We start from the raw sequence: 17,632 nt of genomic DNA, 5'->3' as shown, positions 1-17,632 counted from the left end.
CATCGTTGCTGGTTATGTTCCAGGGGATGACCACTGATTGTTTAATGGAGACGCCGTGGAAATGTCCGGAGACTCTGTGGTTTTGCTCTGTCTCTCATTGCAGAGTTTGTACATTTTCCCACAATGAAAACATAACAATTCCCATTTCATCCGGCGCGAATCTCTTCTCCCCCCCCCCCAACCACCACCACCCCGCCCCATCTCCGCCATTGAAAGTAAAGGCTTTGCCAAACACAATCATTGGAGTTTAGATAAACATTATTCGGAAATGGACAGAGATGATTTGGCGGAGTCACAAACCAAACTTCAGTTCCAAAAGCACGTCTTGGATCAACACGTCTGCTCAACAGAAGTTCAAGGTCTGGGCAGGAGGTTGAGAACAAAGGACAATGTAGCACAGAAACAGGCCCTTCGGCCCTCCGACCATGTGCCGACCATGCTGCCCGTCTGAACTAAAATTTTCTACACGTCCGGGGTCCGTATCCCTCTATTCCCATCCTCTTCATGTATTTGTCAAGATGCCCCTTAAATGTCACTATCGTCCCTGCTTCCACCACCTCCTCCGGCAGCGAGTTCCAGGCACCCACTACCCTCTGTGTAAAAAAACTTCCCTCGCCCATCTCCTTGCCCCTCGCACCTTAAACCTATGCCCCCTAGTAATTGACCCCTCTACCCTGGGGAAAAGCCTCTCACTATCCACTCTGTCTATGCCCCTCATAATTTTGTAGACCTCTATCAGATCGCCCCTCAACCTCTGTCGTTCCAGTGAGAACAAACCGAATTTATTTAACCGCTCCTCATAGCTAATGCCCTCCATGCCAGGCAACATCCTGGTAAACCTCTTCTGCACCCTCTCTAAAGCCTCCACATCCTTCTGGAAGTGTGGCGACTAGAATTGAACACTATACTCCAAGTGTGGCCTAACTAGGGTTCTATACAGCTGCAACATGACTTGCCAATTCTTATACTCAATGCCCCGGCCGATGATGGCAAGCATGCCGTATGCCTTCTTGACTACCTTCTCCACCTGTGTTGCCCTTTTCAGTGACCTGTGGACCTGTACACCTAGATCTCTCTGACTGTCAATACTCTTGAGGGTTCTACCATTCACTGTATATTCCCTACCTGTATTCGAGCTTCCAAAATGCATCACCTCACATTTGTCTGGATTAAACTCCATCTGCCATCTCTCCGCCCAAGTCTCCAAACAATCTAAATCCTGCTGTATCCTCTGACAGTCCTCATCGCTATCCGCAATTCCACCAACCTTTGTGTCGTCCGCAAACTTACTAATCAGACACGTTACATTTTCCTCCAAATCATTTATATATACTACGAACGGCAAAGGTCCCAGCACTGATCCCTGCAGAGCACCACTAGTCACATCTGCTTCCACAACCTCCCCTGGCAACGTGTTCCAGGCACTCACCACCCTCTGTAAAAAAAACACCTGCCTCGCACATCTCCTCTAAACTTTGCCCCACAGACCTTAAACCTGTGCCCCCTGGTGACTGACCCCTCCACCCTGGGAAAGAGTGTCTGTCCATCCACTCCATCCATGCCCCTTGTAGACCTCTATCAGGCCGCCCCTCAACCTCCGTCTTTCTAATGAAAACAGTCCGAGTCTATTCAGCCTCTCCGCATAGCTAACACCCTCCAGACCAGGCAACATCCTGGTAAACCTCCTCTGACCCCTCTCCAAAGCCTCCACATCCTTCTGGTCGTGTGGCGTCCAGAATTGTGCGCAATATTCCAAGTGCGGCCTTACCAAGGTTCTATACAACTGTAGCATGACTTGCCAGTTTTTATACTCGATGCCCCGTCCAATGAAGGCAAGCATTCCGTAACCCTTTCTTGACGACCTTGTCCACTTGTGTTGCCCCTTTCAGAGGTCTGTGGACCTGTCCGCACAGATCTCTCTGACTTTTCTGATATTCCTAAGAATTTTGCCATTTACGCTATTACGATTTAGGGTGGATTTGAGAGGAAACGTTTTTACCCAGAGGGTGGTGAGGGTATGGAACGCGCTGCCTGGGAGGGTGGTAGAGGCGGGTTGCCTCATATCCTTTAAAAAGTACTTGGCACGGACAACACCGTGGCACAGTGGTTAGCACTGCTGCCTCACGGCGCCGAGGACCCGGGTTCGATCCCGGCCCCGGGTCACTGTCCGTGTGGAGTTTGCACATTCTCCCCGTGTCTGTGTGGGACTCACCCCCGCAGCCCAAAGATGTGCAGGGTAGGTGAATTGGCCACACCAAAATGCCCCATAATTTGGAGAGAAAAAAATTGGGTACTCAAACTTTTTCAAATAAAGTACTTAAAAAAGAAAAAAAGAGGAACTGGAAGGGTGGGTTAGTACATTTGCAGATGATACGAAGGTCAGGGGAGTTGTAGATAGTGTTGAGAGTTGTTGCGGGTTACAACAGGACATTGACAGGATGCAGAGCTGGGCTGAGAAGTGGCAGATGGAGTTCAGCCTTGATAAATGTGAAGTGATTAATTTTGGAAGATCAAATTTGAATGCTGAATACAGGGTTAAAGGCAGGATTCTTGGATGTTTGGAGGAACACTTGGGGTCCACGTACACAGATCACTCAAAGTTGCCACCCAGGTTGATAGGGTTGTTAAGAAGGCGTATGGTGTGTTGGCTTTCATTAACAGGGGGATTGAGTTTAAAAGCCGCGAGGTTTTGCTGCAGCTTTATAAAACCCTCGTTAAACCACACTTGGAATATTGTGTCCAGTTCTGGTCGCCTTGTTGACAGAAGGATGTGGATGCTTTGGAGAAGGTGCAGAGGAGATTTACCAGGATGCTGCCTGGACTGGAGGGCATGTCTAATGAAGAAAGGTTGAGGGAGCTCGGGCTTTTCTCATTGGAGCGAAGAAGGCAGAGAGGTGACTTGATAGAGGTGTATAAGGTGATGAGAGGCATGGATAGAGTGGATAGCCAGAGGCTTTTCCCCAGGGTGGAAATGGCTGTCACGAGGGGACATAATTTTAAGGTGATTGGAGGAAGGTATAGGGGAGATGTCAGAGGCAGGTTCTTTACACAGAGAGTGGTGGGCGTGTGGAATGCACTGCCAGCAGAGGGGGTGGAGTCAGAGTCATTGGGGACATTTAAGCGACTCTTAGACAGGCACATGGACAGCAGTAAATTGAAGGGGTGTAGGTTAGGTTGATCTTAGATTAGGATAAATCTAACAACATCGTGGGTCGAAGGGCCTGTATTGTGCTGTACTGTTCGATGTTCTAAGTACTTGGTACGTCGTAACATCTGAGCCTTATGAGCTAAATGCTGGCGAGTGGGATTAGGTCAAGGACTGGATTCTCTGTCAGTGGGATCTTCTGCTTTGCCGGCAGCGCACCCACGCTCACGGACTTTCCGACGGCATGGGGGTGCGCACAATGGGAAACACATTTGCCGGATGTCGGGATGGAGAATCCCGCTGCCTGTGGGTGCAAGCCACGCCAGAAAACGGGTGCAACGGGATGGAGAATCCTGCCCCTGGTGTTTTTCATGCGTTAGTGCAGACCCGATGGGCTGAAGGGCCTTTTCTGTGCTGAATTATTCGGTGACGTGGACCTCCAGGCAACAGCTGAGGAATTGAGTAACTGAAGAAAGGGCTGGATGCAGAAAGTGCTGGAGAAACTCAGCAGGTCTGGCAACGCCTACAGAGAGAGGAACAGAGGCTGCAACATTCAACAGGGCTTCCGTTCACTGTCTGACACCCATGGCTGCCCACCCTGTCCCTCATGGTCACCATTGCCACGTCACGCTCTTTCTCCCATGTTCCCCCCCCCCCCCCCCCCCCCCCCCCCCCGCCTCTCCGTCTTTCCCCCCTTGGTTGGTCCTGTCCCCAGGGGGGTGGGATGGGGGATCAGTGGGGGTGGGGTGGGGGATAAACAGTGTGTACCCAGTCAAGTTGACTGTGCCTGAAACAGGAAGTCTGACACGTCCGGTTGTTTACTTCCTGTGGAGCATTATGCGTAAATCAGGAAATGGTTGTGTTTGTGACCAGTGACACTGGCTGCAGGAGAATCTCTCCGATTGTTTGCTACTAAACGTATGATTTCTAACAGGGAGAGATGTAACTCTTTCAGACACCGAGCACTCAGCGGGTAGATTGGATGGGGGGGGGGGGGGGACACCTCCAGGGACTGTACCAGTGTCAGATGTGTTTCTTAAATGAACAAAGAAAATTACAGCACAGGAACAGGCCCTTCGGCCCTCCCAGCCTGCGCCGATCTAAGCTCTCGCTTCTGGTATTATTCTTGTGAATCTTTCTCTCTATTTCCCTTTTTCTAAATGGAGATCACCAACTGTTGGCAGTTGGTTACAGGGTGGTGCTGATAATGTCAAGGTCCCCGGTTTGAACCCTGTACAGGCCTTTTAACGGACAGCACAGTAGCATAATGGTTAGCACTGCTGCACCACAGTGCTGCTCTAGGGCAGCACGGTAGCACAGTGGTCAGCACAGTTGCTTCACAGCTGCAGGGTCCCAGGTTTGATTCCCCGCTGGGTCACTGTCTGTGCGGAGTCTGCACGTTCTCCACGTGTGTGCGTGGGTTTCCTCCGGGTGCTCCGGTTTCCTCCCACAGTCCAAAGATGTGCAGGTTAGGGTGGATTGGCCATGATCAATTGCCCTTAGTGTCCAAAAGGTTTAGGTGGGGTTACTGGGTTACGGGTGTGGGCTTAAGTGGGTTGCTAATTCCAAGGGCCAGTGCAGACTCAATGGGCCAAAAGGCCTCCTTTGCACTGTAAATTCTATGATTCACAACTCCAGGGTCCCAGGTTCGATTCCCGGCTTGGGTCACTGTCTGTGCTGAGTCTGCACATCCTCCCCGTGTCTCCGTGGGTTTCCTCCGGGGGCTCCGGTTTCCTCCCACAAGTCCCGAAAGACGTGCTGTTAGGTGAATTGGACATTCTGAATTCTCCCTCAGTGTACCCAAACAGGCGCCGGAATGTGGTGACTAGGGGCTTTTCACAGTAACTTCATTGCAGTGTTAATGTAAGCCTACTTGTGACAATAATAACGATTATTATTATGAGAAAGAGAGAATTTTTAAAAAATGTGTTCATGGGATGTGGGCTATTTGTTCACCTTGCACAGGCGGAGTGGGCTTAGCAGCTGAGGCAGGGCTGGAAAGGACAAAGATAATTGTTGCAGAAGAGTTGTGAGACCAAAACTGCAGTGCCACTGCTGGTGGGAGGGTGCAATTACAGCGTGACAAGTTTACATAGGCAACTTCCGTTATAAATAAAAATTTAGGAATTTAGCAAGAAGTGAGGTCTGATAAACAGGAAGTGTGTGGAGATTTGGTGTATCTATGTAGATAGTGTCAAGGGCTGTTGCAGGTTACGACAGGATATTGACAGGATGCAGAGCTGGGCTGAGAAGTGGCAGATGGAGTTCAACCTAGATTACTGTGAAGTGATTCATTTTGGAAGGTTGAATTTGAATGCTGAATACAGGGTTAAAGGCTGGATTCTTGGAAATGTGGAGGAACAGAGGGATCTTGGGGTCCACATACATAGATCCCTCAAAGCTGCCACCCAGGTTGATAGGGTTGTTAAGAAGGCGTATGGTGTGTTGGCTTTTATTAACGGGGGGTTGAGTTTACGAACCGCCAGGTTTTGCTGCAGCTTTATAAAACCCTTGTTAGACCACACTTGGAATATTGTGTCCAGTTCTGGTCGCCTCATTATAGGAAGGATGTGGATGCTTTGGAGAGGGTACAGAGGAGACTTACCAGGATGCCGCCTGGACTGGAGGGCATGTCTTATGAAGAAAGGTTGAGGGAACTAGGGCTTTTCTCACTGGAGCGAAGAAGGAAGAGACGTGACTTGATAGAGGTGTACAAGTTGATGAGAGGCATGGATAGAGTGGATAGCCAGAGACTTTTCCCCAGGGTGGAAATGGCTGTCACGAGGGGACATAATTTTAAGGTGATTGGAGGAAGGTTTCGGGGAGATGACAGAGGCAGGTTCTTTACACAGAGAGTGGTGGGTGTGTGGAATGCACTGCCAGCAGAGGGGGTGGAGTCAGAGTCTGAGGGACATTTAAGCGACTCTTAGACAGGCACATGGACAGCAGTAAATTGAAGGGGTGTAGGTTAGGTTGATCTTAGATTAGGATAAATGGTCGGCACAACATCGGGGGCCGAAGGGTCTGTATTGTGCTGTACTGTTCGATGTTCGAACTATCTTTATATTTTAAAATATTTTAATTCAAATTTTGAACACTTTAATATTCAAACCTCATGATAATACAAAGTAAAACCAACACAAACCACAGCAAACCCCTCCCCACACCCTAACCCCCCACCTATCTCGCCCCCTCCCTTCCCTCCGCGGAGGCTGACGAAAGGCAGGTCTTTGCGATGTATAAACAACCCCCAGTTTTTATGAAGCCATCACAGCAAATTTGATCTTTTCCAAGTACAAGAGCTCCATTAAATCCCCAGCCACACTGAGGCACAGGGTGGAGAAGCCGACTTCCACCCCAACAGGACCCATCTGCGAGCAGTCACCGAAGCCGAGTGTAAAACATCTGCCCGCACCCCGTCTCCAATTCCAACAAGAGGCGAAACTGTGTAATCTGTGGGATTATAGTGAGAATCTGGTTTCTCGGCTGTCTCTGTGTTCTTGTGTTCCTGTTATTCTCTCTCCGGAGTCGATCTCATTCCGTCTCTGCTTTCTCTCTCTGTCTTTCCCGTATTCTAGTTCCTCAGAATAATACCTGAGATGAAAGTGTTAAATTCCGAATGCTAGTTGCATGAATTTGCCTTGTCGTTTTAAAATTTCATTTACGGGCTGTGGGCATCGCTGGTTAGGCCAGCATTTATTGCCCACCCCTAGTTGCCCTTCAGAAGGTGGGGGTGAGCTGCCTTCTTGAACCGCTGCAGTCCCTGAGGTGAAGGTACACCCACTGTGCTGTTAGGGAGGGAGTTCCAGGATGTTGCCCCGGCGACAGTGAGGGAACGGCCGATCTATTTCCCAGTCAGGGTGGAGAGTGACTTGGAGGGGAACCTCCAGGTGGTGGGGATCCCAGGTATCTGCTGCTCTTGTCCTTCTAGATAGTCGTGCTCGTGGGTTTGGAAGGTGTTGTTTAAGGAGCCTTGGTGAGTTGCTGCAGTGCATCTTGTAGATGGTCCACACGGCTGTTACTGTGCGTCGGTGATGGAGAGAGTGAATGTTTGTGGAAGGGGAGCAATCAAGCGGGGCTGCTTTGTCCTGGATGGTGTGGAGCTTCTTGAGTGTTGTTGGAGCTGCACTCATCCAGGCAAGTGGAGAGTATTCCATCACACTCCTGACTTGTACCTTGTAGATGGTGGACAGGCTTTGGGGATTCAGGAGGTGACTTACTCACTGTAGGATTCCCAGCCTCTGACCTGCTCTGGTAGCCACAGTATGAATGTGTCTGGGTTCAGTCCAGTTCCTGGTAACCCCCAGGATGTTGTATTATTATTAATTTAGAGGATGACCGCGTTGGGTCATCCTGCGCAATGTCTGCAGGACAGTGAAGCATTCCCGGATCTGTGAGCCTCTCTCTAGCTAACGTCTCGCCATCTACAGCTCCACTCGTTTGAAAGCTAAACTCGGGATTGGAATGAGGATCAGCAGAGGGTGATGGAGAGAATTGTTACAGCATCAGCCCATTCAACCAGATTTGTGGTTCCATGTCAGGCCTTCCTACTGATATCACTGTGGGTGGGAACAAGCAACTGTGAGGCAGTAACTGTGATAAGGGACCCTGAAATCACAGTGCCTGAAATCACAGTGCCTGAAATCACAGTGCCTGAAATCACAGTGCCTGAAATCACAGTGCCTGAAATCACAGTGCCTGAAATCACAGTGCCTGAAATCACAGTGCCTGAAATCACAGTGCCTGAAATCACAGTGCCTGAAATCACAGTGCCTGAAATCACAGTGCCTGAAATCACAGTGCCGGAGTTATTTGCACAGAATGTGGCTGAAGAAATCATGGTGCCAAAACCACATTCAGTGTTCAATTCCTTTAGCCATTGTCTAACCCGGACAGTTTCCTGCTCTATGCCTGAATAAACTTCTCTAATTACTGTCACAACATTTTAATTGATTTGGACTGATATGGTCAGCAGTGAGAGGAAGGGTATATTTAACCAGTTGTAGGTTCCTCCCTGCTAATCACTACCACTTTCCTCAATATAAAATTGTATTTTTATCCCACGCTACTCTCAGAAGGTGAAGGCTTGACAGTACAGCTCAGCACACACTGACTCTCACTGGGGTACGGGTCCCACACACACTGACTCTCACTGGGGTCCCACACACACTGACTCTCACTGGGGTCCCACACACACTGACTCTCACTGGGATACAGTTCCACACACACTGACTCTCACTGGGGTACGGGTTCCACACACACTGACTCTCACTGGGATACAGTTCCATACACACTGACTCTCACTGGGATACAGTTCCACAGACACTGACTCTCACTGGGATACGGGTTCAACACGCACTGACTCTCACTGGGGTACAGGTCCCACACACACTGACTCTCACTGGGGTACAGTTCCACACACTGACTCTCACTGGAGTACAGTTCCACACACACTGACTCTCACTGGGATACAGTTCCACACACTGACTCTCACTGGGGTACGGGTTCCACACACTGACTCTCACTGGGATACAGTTCCACACACACTGACTCTCACTGGGGTACGGGTCCCACACACACTGACTCTCACTGGGGTACGGGTCCCACACACACTGACTCTCACTGTGGTATGGTCCCACACACACTGGCTCTCAATGTGGTACGGTCCCACACACTGACCCTCACTGGGGTACGGGTTCCACACACACTGACTCTCACTGGGGTCCGGGTTCCACACACACTGACTCTCACTGGGGTATGGGTCCCACACACACTGATTCTCACTGGTGTACAGTTCCACACACACTGACTCTCACTGGTGTACAGTTCCACACACACTGACTCTCACTGGGATACAGATCCACACACACTGACCCTCACTGGGGTACAGTTCCACACACGCTGACTCTCACTGGGGTACGGGTCCCACACACACTGACTCTCACTGGGGTAGATGTCCCACACACACTGACTCTCACTGGGGTACGGGTCCCACACACACTGACTCTCACTGGGGTACGGGTCCCACACACACTGACTCTCACTGGGATACAGTTCCACACACACTGACTCTCACTGGGGTACGGGTCCCACACACACTGACTCTCACTGGGGTACGGGTCCCACACACACTGACTCTCACTGTGGTATGGTCCCACACACACTGGCTCTCACTGTGGTACGGTCCCACACATTGACCCTCACTGGGGTACGGGTTCCACACACACTGACTCTCACTGGGGTCCGGGTTCCACACACACTGACTCTCACTGGGGTATGGGTCCCACACACACTGATTCTCACTGGTGTACAGTCCCACACACACTGACTCTCACTGGGATACAGATCCACACACACTGACCCTCACTGGGGTACAGTTCCACACACGCTGACTCTCACTGGGGTACGGGTCCCACACACACTGACTCTCACTGGGGTAGATGTCCCACACACACTGACTCTCACTGGGGTACGGGTCCCACACACACTGACTCTCACTGGGGTACGGGTCCCACACACACGGACTCTCACTGGGGTCCCACACACACTGACTCTCACTGGGGTACGGGTCCCACACACACTGGCTCTCACTGTGGTACGGTCCCACACACACTGACTCTCACTGGGGTACGGGTCCCACACACACTGACTCTCACTGGGGTACAGTTCCACAGACACTGACTCTCACTGGAGTCCGGGTTCCACACACGCTGACTCTCACTGGGGTACGGGTCCCACACACACTGACTCTCACTGGAGTCCGGGTTCCACACACACTGACTCTCACTGGGGTACAGTTCCACAGACACTGACTCTCACTGGGATACAGTTCCACACACTGACTCTCACTGGGGTACAGTTCCACACACACTGACTCTCACTGGGGTACAGTTCCACACACACTGACTCTCACTGGGATACAGTTCCACACACTGACTCTCACTGGGATACAGTTCCACACACACTGACCCTCACTGGGGTACGGGTCCCACACACTGACCCTCACTGGGGTACGGGTTCCACACACACTGACTCTCACTGGGGTCCGGGTTCCACACACACTGACTCTCACTGGGGTATGGGTCCCACACACACTGATTCTCACTGGTGTACAGTTCCACACACACTGACTCTCACTGGGGTACAGTTCCACACACGCTGACTCTCACTGGGGTACGGGTCCCACACACACTGACTCTCACTGGGGTAGATGTCCCACACACACTGACTCTCACTGGGGTACGGGTCCCACACACACTGACTCTCACTGGGGTACGGGTCCCACACACACGGACTCTCACTGGGGTCCCACACACACTGACTGTCACTGGGGTACGGGTCCCACACACACTGACTCTCACTGGGGTACGGGTCCCACACACACTGACTCTCACTGGGGTATGGGTCCCACACACACTGACTCTCACTGGGGTACGGGTCCCACACACACGGACTCTCACTGGGGTACGGGTCCCACACACACGGACTCTCACTGGGGTCCCACACACACTGACTGTCACTGGGGTACGGGTCCCACACACTGACTCTCACTGGGATACAGTTCCACACACACTGACTCTCATTGGGGTACGGGTCCCCCACACACTGACTCTCACTGGGGTACAGGCCCACACACACTGCCATTATATTGGATGTTATTTGGGGAGTAATTTGGCTGGACCTTAGTGACGAGAAAAATATTAAATCAGGGGCGAAACTTGTCATAGATTGCGAGGAGTTGAATGACCATTGGGTTAACTTTTGGTAAGTTTATTAAGTTAATGGAAGGTTTAAAAAAACTCAGCAGGAAGTTTTCTCGGGTATGCTTGGTCGAGATTCGAGAAATCCCAGAAATTCTGTGTCGGGCTTTACGGAGTGTGGGTGTGATCGGGACGTGGAGACAGGGCACCCTGATAGGGCACCCTGACAGGGTGGAGACAGGGCACCCTGACAGGGCACCCTGACAGGGTGGAGACAGGGCACCCTGACAGGGTGGAGACAGGGCACCCTGACAGGGTGGAGACAGGGCACCCTGACAGGGTGGACACAGGGTGGAGACGGGGCACCCTGACAGGGTGGACACAGGGTGGAGACAGGGCACCCTGACAGGGTGGAGACAGGGCACCCTGACAGGGTGGAGACAGGGCACCCTGACAGGGTGGAGACAGGGCACCCTGACAGGGTGGAGACAGGGCACCCTGACAGGGTGGAGACAGGGCACCCTGACAGGGTGGAGACAGGGCACCCTGACAGGGTGGAGACAGGGCACCCTGACAGGGTGGAGACAGGGCACCCTGACAGGGTGGAGACAGGGCACCCTGACAGGGTGGAGACAGGGCACCCTGACAGGGTGGAGACAGGGCACCCTGACAGGGTGGAGACAGGGCACCCTGACAGGGTGGAGACAGGGCACCCTGACAGGGTGGAGACAGGGCACCCTGACAGGGTGGAGACAGGGCACCCTGGTACCTGTTTATAAATGCAGAGACCAGGTTAATCTGAGCAGTTCCACGTCAGTAAATTCAACATCTGTGGGAGGCAAAAATTAGATTAGGAATGAAAATTCCACACGTTCAAATGAAGATAAAATAGTTAGAAATAGCAACATGAACCGTAGATTTGAGCCAGGGCCGTGGGATAGAAATTTTCGGAGATACAAAAGAACAAAGAAAATTACAGCACAGGAACAGGCCCTTCGGCCCTCCCAGCCTGCGCCGATCCAGATCCTTTATCTAAACCTGTTGCCTATTTTCCAAGGATCTACTTCCCTCTGTTCCCCGCCCGTTCATATATCTGTCCAGATGCATCTTAAATGATGCTATCGTACCCACCTCTACCACCTCCGCTGGCAAAGCGTTCCAGGCACCCACCACCCTCTGCGTAATGTTCAGATCCATGCAGGTTCGAGATTTTGCCAGAAAGGAGACACAGAGCTTCCCGGTGGAGCCAGCCTTTACATTGCTGGAGGAGGTGCTGACGATAGGGGGACTGGAGAAGGGGGTAGTATCGGCGGTTTAGGTGGCTATTTTGGAGGAGGAGAATGCATCGCTAGATGGGATCAAGGCAAGGTGGGAGGAAGAGTTGGGAGAGGGTATGGTATATACAGCTGAAGGTGGTGTATAGAGCGCACCTTCGAAGGGTGAGGATGAGCCGGCTCTGAGGGGGTAAAAGTCGTGTGTGAGCGTTGCAGGGCGGGGAGGAGTGGCGCAAATCACGTTCATATGTTTTGGTCCTGTCCAAAGCTGGAGGATTACTGGAAGGAGGTTTTTAGGGTCATCTCTAAAGTGGTGCACCTGAAACCATATTCAGGGTGTCGGACCAGCCAGGGTTGGAAATCCACCTACCCTGCGGAGGCAGATGTTGTAGCCTTCGCCTCGTTGATCGCCCGAAGGCGGATCCTGTTGGGATGGAGATCAACCCCTCCACCCTGTGCCCTGGCGTGGCGGGGGGACCTGCTGGAATCCTTGACTCTTGAAAAGGTTAAGTTTGAACTGAGGGGAAGGATGGAGGGGTTCTACAATTCATGGGCATTATTCATTGTGTACTTTCGAGAATTGGATTACATCGAACATTGGGGGGGGGGGGGCAGTTTGGGAGAGTTGGGGGGGGGGGGGCTGACTGTGTGTGTTATATGTGACTCCTGAGTCCTTTGTGTCATTTGTTTATGTGAACATGCGGGCTAATGTTCGGGGGTTGGTGGGAGGATGGGATTGTTATTGATATGGGGATTGACATATTTGTTACTGATTATTGTTTATTGTTGGTGGGTGTAAATTTGGGAGAAAATGTGAAAAAGGAGGAAAATAAAAATATTTTTATAAAATAAATAGTAACATGGATTTCTAAAGGAATTCTGATGGAATTCTTTGAGGAGGTAAGAGACACCGTTGATGGGAAATGCGTTGGATGTGGTGTACATGGACTTTGGGAAAGACTTTGTCAAGTTGGCAGTCGGGGGATTACTCGAGAGTATTAACGATATGGAATTAATTAGAGGACAGAAACCCCATTGAAAATTAGCTGAAAGGGAGAAATTAGGAGTTCAGAGTGTAATGTTCTGCTTCTCTTACACACACCAGGTTTGATGAAGTACTAATGGGTTTTTATTTTTAGTTTTTTTTTAAGAGTACCCAATTCATTTTTTCCAATTAAGGGGCAATTTAGCATGGCCAATCCACCTCCCCTGCACATCTTTGGGTTGTGGGGGTGAAACCCACGCAGACACGGGGAGAATGTGCAAACTCCACACGGACAGTGACCCAGAGCCGGGATCGAACCTGGGACCTCGGCGCCGTGAGGCAACTGTGCTGCCCATGAAGTATTAATGTTTGATGATAAGCAAACATCCAGGTAATGTTCACTGGGAGTCGGGCATCTGCCTGACTTCGACCACCTCTGCTTGCTCACTAACGACGAGTTATGGGACTAATACATCACGGGTGAGATTCTCCGTCTGCTCTCGGCAGCGGAATTCTCCATAGAATAGAATATCTCCCTAGAATCCCTAAAGTACAGATGGAAGCCATTTGGCCCATCGAGCATGCACCGGCCCTTGGAAAGAGCACCCTACCTAGGCCCAATCCCCCACCCTATCTCCGTAGCCCCATCTAACCTTTTGGACACTATTGGGCAATTTAGCATGGCCCATCCACCTGCCCTGCACACCTTTGGACTGTGGGTGGAAGAAACCCAGGTAGGTTTGGTGTCTGTTTTATTGCACAGCCTGGTGTTTGTACTTGGTATGATTTTGGTTCAAGAGATGTTGGTGATTTCTGCCGGATTCTGGTGTCACAGGTTGGCTGTTGGGTTTGAACTTCCTGTCCAACGTTCAGGTTGGGCGATTCGTTACTGTAGGATTTCGACTGTGTCAGTTGAGGGATTTTGAAACCATCAATTCAAGGTTACCAGCTGCCCTTGCGATTACTGGAACTCAGTAGAAATTCAAGTTAAAACTTGTCAGGTGCAAATAAGAATTGTTTAATTTGTCTTCTATTGACTACAACTTGAAAGTCATTTAAAAGGCAATTCGTAGACAATTTGAAGCTTTCAAAGAACCACAGGAATTATCTTCTTAGGCAAACAGCTCGAAACATAACTTTTAAATATCAAAGTCTGAAAATGAAATATGAATACAGAGAGACAGTGAATAATTCAGATCAAAGTATAGATGCTTCTAACCTACCAACAAGAACTATCCTAAAACTCTTTCTCTCTCTCTCTAACCCTCTCTCTCTAACCTAACCCAACCTAACCTTAACCCTAACCTAACCTAACCTAACCTAAAATGGCAGCAAAGTCTTCTATTGTTATACTGTTTCATATGTGTCTTAAGCGATCTGATCACACCCCAATAAAATCCTAATTGGTTTGGGTTGGACTCAAACACATTTGATTTGATGACAAGCTGTCCATCTTCAATATGTAACATTACTTCTAATTGTTGCCTGTCTGCCTACTTGTACATGTTAAAGAATGCGATATTGTGCTTTATCAAAGCCAGCAAAAACTGGTTTAATGCTGACCTGACTACTGTAACAATGGAGACCTCATGCTATCTCCTCATGCCATGCTGGACATGACTCCAAAAATATAATTCAAACTGAATATTTCAATCTAGTAAATTCTGCTGCTTTTATAAAATTGTTGTTTTGAGAATGTTGGAATCAAATATATATTTGAATCGATGTTCTAACTGTCCATTTAGTAAAAACAAGGCAACATAGTCTAAAATGTTTCAGCTCATGGGATGTAATTCACCCTAATCTCGAATGGCGTGAGAACAGTAGAACCCTCACTCCTGCCACCTCGTTGCCATGGATTCAGCCCTTGACTTAGAGAAATGTAATGGAAAGTGTTTGTCTTATCAGACTTCTGTATTACTTTAAAACTATGACAATGAGTTTGCAAAATAGGTGTTTTCTTTAATTTTAAAACTGGGGCTTAATATTTACGCTTAAACAGCTATCTTTTACCTATTTTAGGTGTATTAGAAATACCTGGCTTCTACAGTTGCCCACTCTCCGGGTCACGGGCACATAGAACATAGAACACTACAGCGCAGTACGGGCCCTTCGGCCCTCGATGTTGCGCCGACCTGATACACAATCTCCCGCTACTGTCCTTAATCGGACCTACCCTCGCTCTAGTCATTCTCATATTTCTCACATATGTGTAAAAGGGTTTTCCTTGATCCTACCATTTTGAGGAGGTGACCAAGCATGTGGATGAAGGTAAAGCAGTGGATGTAGTGCACATGGATTTTAGTAAGGCATTTGATAAGGTTCCCCATGGTAGACTGTAAGTTCTGCGTATAGTTTCTTTTTATTTGTTTATGGGATGTGGGCCTCGCTGGGCTAGGCCCAGCATTTGTTGCCCATCCTGGACGGCATTTAAGAGTCAACCACATTGCTGTGGGTCTTTGTGGACTCGGCTATTTCATGTCTGCTCCTGTCGACTTTTCCATTTGAATGATCATATCAGGCTCTTGCTGGCTGGAGCAAGGTGCGATCCCAGAACGGGGATGCGGTGTGTACAATTCCTACAAAGCTCCAGAATCCTTATTGTAGTTGTTGCACGTTCCCTCCAACTTATTTTTTCTCTGTTGGGTATGAAGGCGTTGAGACTTCTATTCTGCTCAGTCAAATCTTCAAAGCCACGCTGCCACCATGTGACATTCTTTTTCTCTTCAACAGACCAATCATACACGAGGGTTAGTGAAACAATGATAATAGGATTTTTAATTGAAACTGGGAGACACAGAGGCTCACCTCTGACCTTGACACTAATTATGCATTACAACTTGTGTCAATGATAACAGTGATTGACAGTAATTTAAGAAATGTACCCTGAAAGGTTCAAGCACATCATATCACAACACAGGGCTAATGTTAGAACAGGTGGAAGTGGGTAAGGGGCTCCCACAAGGTTCATTTCTGGGATCGATTCTGCTCTCTGTGAACATCGACAATTTGGATTCAGGTCCAGAGGGAGTGGGATCAGGAGGTGCAGACGATCCCAATGTAGGAACGAAAGTTAATTCTTTTAGAAGATCAAAGGAAACTGCAGTTGGTCATCGATGATGAGGAATGGGTTGAAATGCAGCAGGTGGAATTCAGGAAGTGTGGGATAATGGGCGGGATTCTCCGTCGACGGGATTCTCCGTTTTGCCGGCAGCCCGGGGGGCTTCCCGATGACATGGGGCTGCCCCACGATGGGAAACCCCATTGGCCGGCCGGCGTAACAGAGATTCCCGCCGGCGGGTCGAGGCAGAAATGTGGCCCGGCGGAGAATCCATCCCCATTTAAATTGTAAGCATGATTCTGTGAATGATAGTCTGCTCAGGGTAGTGGGATAGCCGAGGGATTGAGGGACAGGAAGATGAGATTTTTCAAAGTAAAAAGCTGATTGTACTACAGGTTTTATCACAATAGTTGTCAGCACAGTTGGCGCAGTGGTTAGCACTGTAGCCTCACAGCACCAAGGACCCGGTTCAATCCCGGCCCTGGGTCACTGTCCGTGTGGAGTTCGCACAGTCTCCCCGTGTCTGCGTGGGTTTCGCCCCCACAACCCAAAGATGTGCAGAGTAGGTGGATTGGCCAAGCCAAATTGCCCCTTAATTGGAAAAAAAGAATTGAGTACTCTAAATTTAAAAAAAAAGTTTTATTGCAATCCACTTTGATCGGCCAAAAACAAGCTTAATGTTTTTTGATTGATGAGGGACAGGAATTGTCGGGATTCAGAAGGACCGAGTATCCTGGAAAATAATCTCAAGTTAATCTTTAACAATTAGGAAGGTAGATCAGAATGTGACGAGGGTGCAGGAATAAATATGTTATCCTACAATTCTACAGGGTGTTGTTTACGCCACCCTGACGTTCAGTGTGCAGGTTTGGCCTCCAGTACTTACTGGAGGGGTTGGATGTTGGATTTGTTTATTGTCACGTGTACCGAGGTACAGTGAAAAGTATTTTACTGCAAGCAGCTCAAAAAAGATAATTTTGCACAAGGAAAGGAAATATATAATAGGGCAACACAAGGTCCACAATGTAAATACAAGACACAGACACAGGATGAAGCATACAGGGTGTAGTGTTAATGAGGTCAGTCAATAAGAGGGTCGTTTAGGAGTCTGGTGACAGTGGGGAAGAAGCTGTTTTTGAGTCTGTCCATGCGTGTTCTCAGACTTCTGTATCTCCTGCCCGATGGAAGAAGTTGGAAAAGTGAGTAAGCCGGGTGGGAGGGATCCTTGATTATGCTGCCCGCTTTCCCCCGGCAGCGGGAGGTGTAGATAGAGTCCATGGATGGGAGGCAGGTTTGTGTGATGGACTGGGCGGTCCTGGGCCGAGCAGTTGCCATACCCAGGCTGTGATGCAGCCCGATAGGATGCTTTCTATAGTGCATCTGTAAAAGTTGGTAAGAGTTAATGTGGACATGCTGAATTTCCTTAGTTTCCTGAGGAAGTATAGGCGCTGTTGTGCTTTCTTGGTG

Source organism: Scyliorhinus canicula, chromosome 22 (genome assembly GCF_902713615.1).
Source record: "Scyliorhinus canicula chromosome 22, sScyCan1.1, whole genome shotgun sequence".
Classification (NCBI taxonomy): domain Eukaryota; kingdom Metazoa; phylum Chordata; class Chondrichthyes; order Carcharhiniformes; family Scyliorhinidae; genus Scyliorhinus; species Scyliorhinus canicula.
The sequence above is the reverse complement of the archived record's forward strand: the minus strand, read 5'-3'. Positions refer to the sequence as shown.